Genomic DNA, 8735 nt, shown 5'->3' on the forward strand with positions numbered 1-8735 from the left:
CGCACCATATATGTACTATTTAATAATGGTTCAAGATTATTATTGGACTTGATAGTGGTTTGCCTGAGTTTTGGCTATGGTTGGAAATAAAAGTGTTAGTGGTCTGTTCAACTGAGGACAAAGGACAGATATCTTCTTATGAAAAAAGGCGTGTTAACGTTCTCCAATTTCCTCCCACAGCTCAGCTGCCACTCAGAGGTAGTCAAGCCTAGGCTTACCTGGGACCGTGACTAAGCTTTTCCTTAGAAAATAATCTTAGATTTACTCTAATATACTGAAAAAATGGGCCATTGGAGGCCCAAACAATATGGTTTGAGAACTATTTAAATTCATCTTATGTTGAAAAGCAAGCAATCTTAACCAAACCCCAGAGGATGTATGCTGTCAGCCATGAGATTTCCTGGTGTGCTCTCCTAGATAAACATGTTTTACTTTGAGGACATAAATAAAATGTATACAATAGTTAATCTGTACAATCATATGTTATCTTAATAGCTAAGTTTCAAATACAAATCACATTCTGCTAATTGCAGAATCCTCTCTGAGGAGAAGGAAATGCAATATAGGCAGAGAAACTCAAACTATAGAAAACTATTCCCTAGCAGAGAGTGAGATAAAGAGTGGATGTACTATTCTCTGTGCACTTGATCTTCTGTGTTTGATCATAAATGCACATTGTAAAAAGATGCCTCATCCCTCCAAGCTAAACACTGTTTGCTACTCATTAGTGATTTATAAATGATATTTTCTCCCTGGTGACATATCTTTTGATATGATTCTCTAATAATAACATCCACCAATATTAAAATAAGAACATCCCCATGTATTGTGATCATCTTCAACCACATTTTCTCATGAAAATTAAATTTTAGCACACCAGCTGATATTGTATGCATATATTTGTCTACCATCATTATAAATCTCCTAAGGGTCTCTATAAAATGATAGTTTTGCCTCTTTGCAGTAATTCTACCTAATGCTCCAAAGCAAGAAACTAATTACATGCTGACTTTTCACTAACTTTGATCTTTCAAATGCCATACTATGGAGGATCTATAGGTAATCACATAATTACAATTCACCAAATGAGTTGAAATTGGCCATAAACCTTTTTATTTAAATTGTATTAACTGTTTCTTCAGTAATGCTGTCTGCAGTTTCACTCTTTCCTACATAAGTTTGCCAATATAAGGTTTCAAATGAAAATCTGATTATGGTCACTAATGTTTATAACAAATGCCTCATTATAGCAGCAGAAGTGCCAATGAAGATGAATATGTGAGGAATTTTGTAAATGTGCTCCAGGAAAGGCCACGGATAAACTAGAGTGGGATAAGGAAATGACTGAAATTTCTCAGGGGATGATTTAGTCAGAAAGAAAAAATGACCTCACTGTGCTTTCCCATTGCGCTGGTGCAGATTTCCTGAGGGAAAGTGGAAGACAATGGCCTCTCAGTTCACCATGGGGCCCTGCGCGGACCGAGAGAGCACTGGACTGCACCTTTGGAGGACGCAAGCCCCTCACTCCAACTCACAGGATTGTTTTGTTTTTGTTTTTTAATATAATGATCAAAATTAAATTTCAGCCGAAACCGGTTTGGCTCAGTGGAGAGAGCGTCGGCCTGTGGACTGAAAGGTCCCAGGTTCGATTCTGGTCAAGGGCATGTACCTTGGTTGCAGGCACATCTCCAGTAGGGGGTGTGCAAGAGGCAGCTGATCAATGATTCTCTCTCATTGATGTTTCTAACTCTCTATCTCTCTCTTCCTCTCTGTGAAAAATCAATTAAAAATCACTGAAATATATTTTAAAAAATAAAAAAATAAAAATTAAATTTCATTTATTCAAAATCATCATTTTTGTTGGCGACATGTAAGTTGCTGTTGCAATTTTTTAACATGAATGACATAAGACACATCTTTGTGGGTTGTGTTTACCCGGTGCTGAAACCTTTTCTCCTCCATGCAAGAAATTCATGCAGGAGCTCGGCCCCTGCCACCAGTGTTTGCTTCTGGCTCAGCCCCTGCCACCATGGCTTTGTCCAGAAGGTCGCCTGGAAGGATGTCTGGTCTAATTAGCATATTACACTTTTATTATTATAGATTCAAGACATCAGATCAATGGCTCTCAAATAGGGCTCTTCTGCCCCTCAAAGACACTTGGTAATGCCCAGAGACACTTCAGGTGTCATAACGTAGGGGATTCTCTTGGCACCCAGCGTGTAGAGCCCACAGAGGCTGGTAGACATCTACAATGGCCAGGACAGTCCCCGCAACAAAGAATAACTAGCCCCGAATGTCAGTATGCTGCCCGAGAAACCCCACCTTAGACCACATAAAGTGGAGCCGGTATAGATTAGCGACTCCTTTGGAAAGCCATAAAGTGAAGAAACTGAAGCCTTCTGCGTGGGCAAACTGGTCGTGAATTTCATCTTTAATGTTGACCCTACACGGTATGGAAAGGAAACATGCCATTGTTTGGAAAACAGCTCTACCTTTACGTGTCTTTGGCCCTTATTTGCCTAACATTCAGACCCACGCCAACTCTGACCACCACGGTCTCATGGAGGCTGAGTAAGCAGGGAGTGTTTTGACTTGTCATCAATCATGACAGGTAGACACAGGGAATATTGTGTGCAGGAGGCCGCTGCTTTATCTGGCGCCTCGGCCTTTAAAAGATTCAAAACAGTGACGTTGTGTATTTGACACCACTCTCCACCTGACCGCAGTGCTTCATGCTAGGAGGAAGCAAAACACACATCACCTCCTGATTATTTGTAATTACACAGGAAATCTGTTTCTCTGTGAACTTTGCTGTGGTCTTAGGACTAGAAAGAAGCGGTAAAAGCTTTAAACAAACAAAATAAAGCAAAACAAAACAAAAGAACTCCAAGGAAAATGGGGTGCATGTGATTGTTATTTCCAAGCCAAGTGTAGAAACAATGGTGAGTCTCATTTGATACATCTTCAGGATATCAGAAGGCTTTGAGCTCTGAAAGTTTCATCCCTTTGGAGTCATTGGTTCCAAAGAATGAAATTATAACCTGCAAACCAAGCTGCAGGAGTAATAACCTTCAGACCAAGCTGCCCAACATCCATGAACTCGGCACACGGACACGGGCTTGGTGACAGCGATCCCCTGGCCTGCTGCCGGTGTGTGAGGTACCAGTTTCCCAGACCTTCTTGCTTTCTTTGCTCAGACTCACCCTCAATCTCAACCTCTTCCATTACGCCAGAAGAATTGTCTCTTACTAACCCTGGTGGCCTGTGAAAGAAGTGTTTGTATCCGGGCATTGACTGACATTCCAGTCCGGTGCTGAGAGGCCCGCTGGGTAATGGGATCACTATTTGAGCGAGGTTTCCTAAGACCCTACTTGTTTCAAACCACATTCCCTGCTCAAAATAAGGAACTTAACCCTCCCTCACATGTATCAAAGGAAACGCCTTCCCACTCTATGGCTTTCCTTTGTTTCAAGCTGCCATGCCTATAAAGTTGTTGAAAGAAAAAAATTCAAATAGGAGAAAGGTTTAGATCTTCCTTCTCCCTGGAGTAAAATCTGCCCCACTCCCTTCCCCCGCTCCCCCCAGCAGGGTGAGTTAATTGTATTTGAATGAATAATTCTAATAAAGCAGTGACCTTTAATGCCAACCAGTGTTTTTAATTTCCACTCACTGCCAGTCACTCCGGCGTGAGCCAGCGCAGGGTGTGAGCTCGGAGAGGCCGTGTGTCCAGAGATGAGAAAAGCAGCCGCAGCCTGGGCGCCGCTGAGGAACAGGCCCCATGTCTCAGAGATGGGAGTCATGGAAACCAGCCACAACCGTAGATACGCTGGAAATATTCTTCAACAATTCATTGTATAAAATTTAGAAAAGACAGAAAAAAAGGAAATGAAAAATAAAACAAGATAAGATAAAAGCCCTCTGAAATCTCATCCCTCAAATCCAACACTATGACTACTGTTAATGTTCTGGAATACATCCTTCCAGTCTTTTTTTTATATTTATACACATCTAGGAAATACATGTATATATGCTTGTATCTATTTCTTTAGAGTTGAATTATGCTGTGAATAATATGGTATGTTCCATCTGAAGGTCTGAAGAGATGTTAGCAAATTACCATGGGAAGGCTTCTGTAGCAATATATTTATGCAGATAGTAATGGCATCATCACAAGTATTGATATTTTATTTCAACCCTCTAAAAACTTCTTGTGCCTCTATATTTCGAAATAAAGGGAACCACCAAATACCTTCCACATAAAAGTGAGTGTATTTATTTATTAGTTCAGCATATAATTGAGTTTCTACTGTGCAGACACTATTATAAGCTCTGGATACAGAGCAATGAACAGACAGAATGTGCGTGTGTGTGTGTGTGTGTGTGTGTGTGTGTGTTTGCATGTGTACTATGCACAGAGGGTGGGACAGGGCAGGACTCCAAATCAGCAGTCCTTCCTACCTGAGTCCTCATCCCACAGGGACAGTGCCTGAGGGCTGGGGTCTCACCCGGAAGTTAGGGAGGATCTCAGCAAACCAATGTTTCTTGCCCCCAAGTTCCCCAGAGACACTGCACTCTATTTTACATCTTTGTTTGCTTATAATCTAATAGTACCATTTTAAAATACTGCTCAAACCATTTATCTGTATGCAAAGCCCTGCCTGGGAATTAGTTATTCCCAGGTCTGAAGCTTGCACAGGGAAGCTGGAAGTTCTTGTGGACCTTCATGCCATCCATGTTTCTCAGGCGTGCCAGCTCTCAGCTCCAGGCACAGGATCCTCATCCTCATCCTCATCCTCATCCTCATCTTCTTCTCTAGAAGGCACAGAACTAACCCACCTGGCCAGTGAGTGGCACACAGACATCATGTGAGTCTTTTCCATTCCAAACCAACTGTCTTTCCACAGACACATGGGCCTTTTGGTTTCATCTGGGATGAGTTCATGACCATCAGTGACTGTTGCCCTATCTGAGGAGCCATTCTAGGTTTGATCAACTAAGTACACTGTGGGTATTAAAGTATTTCTCATTAGATGTTACCTTTCTTCAGGTATACATCCTCAGTGCCCACTGTCATAGTAAGGCATTCAAATATTAAACAAACGACCAAAACTTATAAGAAATTAACTATTTTAGGTATCTTAATCCCCTTATCTTTAGCACAAACACATGGTAGCCCAGAGAGTCAAAACCACGTGGTGAGGACACACCAGCATGTCAGGGTAAATGTACGTATTCCGGAGACATTGTACTGGGGAAGAAGGAAATGAATGAAGGTCGTGACAGATGTGGAAGTCGGATGTTTTCAGTAGCCAGTAGAAATGGCTGTTTCGAGTTACCTAGGCGCATTTGTAAGAACTCAGATAGATTAATGAGAAGCATACACTTGATATTTTAAAAATTAGGAGTGGCAAATATTCATGATTTCTTACGTGATAATATACAAACACAGCGTCTATGTTTCAGATTCAACATGAAATGAAACAAAGAAAAACCACATGGTATAACATTACATTTAAGAAGGTGTTTAATATTATCTCTGTTGGCAACAAAGATTAAAATGTGGTTTTAATGTCTAATTTGATTCAAAATGTATTTCTTAGTGAGACTCTAAATTGATTCACTATATATGGTTTTGACTAAAATAATATTTTGTTAGACTGTAATAAGATATTGATACACCCATGAGCAAGGCTGGCTCAATTCAGCGTTCATCTTAATTAGCTAACATTAACCATCATTAGGGTTTATATGGTACAATGAACATTACTTCGTAACTTCCACCCAGGTCACAGGAGCTAGATCATAACACATGTTATCAATCATCAATTTCCCTGGGCTTTCTTAACACCTCGCTTTTATTTTAAAAGGTAAGGTCAATGTTAAGTGTTACACTTCAGTGGAAAAAGTTTAAAAAATCAATGTTAATTAACAATGTTAATTAAATTTTAATCATGTAAATGAAAGCATTTTTCATTCACTTGCCCAGTAAATTATAGTCAGGTAGTCTCCCATATATTACTTGAGATGACATAGGATAATAGCATTCATTGCTAGAGAATGGGGAAGAAAACTGAATAAAATTAAACAAAACAAAAATTTACACATGAATGTTGCCTGTGTGTGTGTCTGTGTGCGTGCGACATGGAGAATTGATATTTATTTCTGGAGATTTGAGTAATATAGAGGAAGGGTATAGAAAAATGATATATTTTTGAAGTAGTGTGATATTTGGAAGGTCTTTTTCCTAACAAAACTAATCCTGGCCTGACAAAAGTTGCAGACCATGTATGTACCCTTGGCTTCCGTATTCTGAGCTCATGGAAATAAGATAATTTCAAGCAGCATTTTAATATTTAAGGGTATTATAAAGCAGCTAGGGACCCTGAAACCCTTCAACCATTTGGAAAGGTTAAACATCCCTAAAGTGCAAGCCTGTTTTATCTTTGTCCTATTGGCAATAATCAATCATTGCTGCCAACAGGGAATCTGATCAGAAAATTATGTCTTTGTGATTTTGCAAATTGTGCTCTGAATGGCAAACTCTGCTTTACATACTCACTTCAGTAAATGAGTAGATGCCTGCTGTATGTCAAATCCTGTGGAAAGCTGTGGGTGGGAACTGTGTGTGGGCAGCCCTTCTGATTCTAGTGCTAGTCAAGTAAAGACATGAGATTCTGAAACACACAGAGGCCGTAGGGGTCACGAAAACTACTAAGTTAATTTCGCAGGCAAGAAACTGGAGGTACAAAGAGGCTAAAGGTTGTAGCCAAAACACGGCCACATAAGGTTTGACCAAAACAGGTCCCTCTGCGTTTTTATCATTTAACCTGGAGTATCATCCGAGAGGGGGCTTGCCCTGTTTGCTTATCTGAGCAGCAGGACAAGCCTCCATTTCCAGGTTGCTCTTCCTCCTGATCTGGGGAGAGGATATAGCAGCGAGGGTCGGGGGTGGGTGAGGGGGGCACAGCAGAGAAAGAAGCAGGGCGGCCTCATCACCCCAGCGGTGGAGGTGGAGGTGCTGCCCCGACTGCACTGCAGCCCGTCCCCTCCCCCTGGGGCCCGGCCCTGCCTCTCCCACTGCAACCGGCACAGTGGTCTGAGGCCTTCTGCCACTGCCTGAGCGGAGCTGGGCAGACAGGGGGATCCTGTATTTATTCCAATAATGCGGCAGGGTGGGGAGAGCAGTCTGTCACCCTGGAAATTCTGCTCTGACCTCCCCACTCCTTGCCAGTTGGTGATTATACACACGAGGGAGAAGATAGCGACATGCAGCTGCCAGCGAGAGTGGGACATGGGGAAGGGCGGGGAGGGTCTGCAGTCCGGCCTTCAGGAGCACCAAGTCCAATAACCAGGCGGCCAATCTCCTGTGATGTAACAAAGCTCATACATCCTTCCTGGGACCAGAGGATGGTCAGGCTCCTGAAGAAAACTCCTGGAAGGGGTCAGGGTCCAGCACAGCAACCAAATCAGAGCGAGTCCTGTCCTTGGTCTTTTCTCAAAATGTGTTTCTTTTCTGAGTCATGGAACCATCGAGGCATCTTACCTTTTATAGCCCCATCTCATCCTCCAGTGTCCCAGGGTCCTGTCTGTGGCTGGTAAGGTGAAGAATTGTTAGACAACTGTGGCTCTGCTCTTATTGCATGCCCTTCCCCCGTCATCACTCTGCACTCCAGCTTTCCTTCAACTCCACGACCATCTGCCCTTCTTATTTCCTGTTTTACGTTAGACAGAGGGTGTTTCTGTCATTTGCAATCCTCATTTTGCCAAAGAGAGGATTGGCTGAGGTTTAGGAGCAGTTTTCAGGTCAACAGCTCATCCTTCACCCCAACCTGTCTGTTCAGGAAGTAAAAGGGTTGAATAAAAGGAAGTGTTTGATTTAGAGAAGACTTCTCTAATCACAGACTTCTATATTTTTTATAAAAAAATATACTAAGTAGAGGCCTGATGGATGAAATTTCGTGCATGTGTAGGCCTTCCTTCCCCTGGCTGCTGGCACCGGCTTCCCTCCAGCACCCGGGACCTGGGCTGCTTCTCCCCTGGCCCCAGCGTTGTCAGGAAGGATATCCAGAGTGATGTCCAGACGACATCTGGTTTAATTAACATATTACCTTTTACTATTATAGACTAGAGGCCCAGTGTATGAAATTTGTGCATGAGAGGGGGTGTTCCTCAGTCCAGCCTGCACACTCTCCAATCTGGGACATCCCTCTCACAATTAAGACTGCTGGATCCTAACCACTTGCTTGGCTGCCTGCCTGCCTGATTGCCCCTAACTGCTTCTACCTGACAGCCTGATCACCCCCTAACTGTTCCCCTGCCAGACTAATTGACACCTAACTGCTCCCCTGCTGGCCAGATCACCACCAACTGCCTTCTCCTGCCAGCCCAATGGCACCCAACTGCCCTCCCCTACTGGCCCAGTTCCCCCCAGCTGTCCTCCCTTCAGGCCTGGTTGCCCCCAAATGCCCTCCCATACAGGTCTGGTCCCCCCCAACTGCCCTCCGTTGTAGGCCTGATCACCCACAACTGCCCTCCCTTGCCGCCATCTTGTGATGCCACCTATGCTTTTATTATATAAAATTATCATTAGCAACTCACCCAAAACACAAAACATAAAGAAAAACAAACAAACAAACAAAATACCTGATTGCATTGCACATGATTTCAGACCCAAGTGTGCCATAAATGTGTATTATTTTACCACCAAATCATTGTATGGATTGATGCTGTAGGCT

At 42.8% G+C, this 8735-nt stretch overlaps 1 long non-coding RNA gene across 1 annotated transcript; it reads left to right on the top strand.

Moving 5' to 3' along the window:
- Window positions 1-3641: 3641 nt before the first annotated feature.
- Window positions 3642-6676, top strand: LOC123652094. Its single transcript, XR_006741193.1, has 3 exons — window positions 3642-3852; window positions 5518-5520; window positions 6565-6676. It is a non-coding gene; the product is annotated as an uncharacterized LOC123652094 (long non-coding RNA).
- The last annotated feature ends 2059 nt before the right edge of the window (window positions 6677-8735 follow it).

The sequence above is a fragment of the Pipistrellus kuhlii genome, unplaced genomic scaffold (genome assembly GCF_014108245.1).
Source record: "Pipistrellus kuhlii isolate mPipKuh1 unplaced genomic scaffold, mPipKuh1.p scaffold_m20_p_11, whole genome shotgun sequence".
NCBI classification, from domain to species: domain Eukaryota; kingdom Metazoa; phylum Chordata; class Mammalia; order Chiroptera; family Vespertilionidae; genus Pipistrellus; species Pipistrellus kuhlii.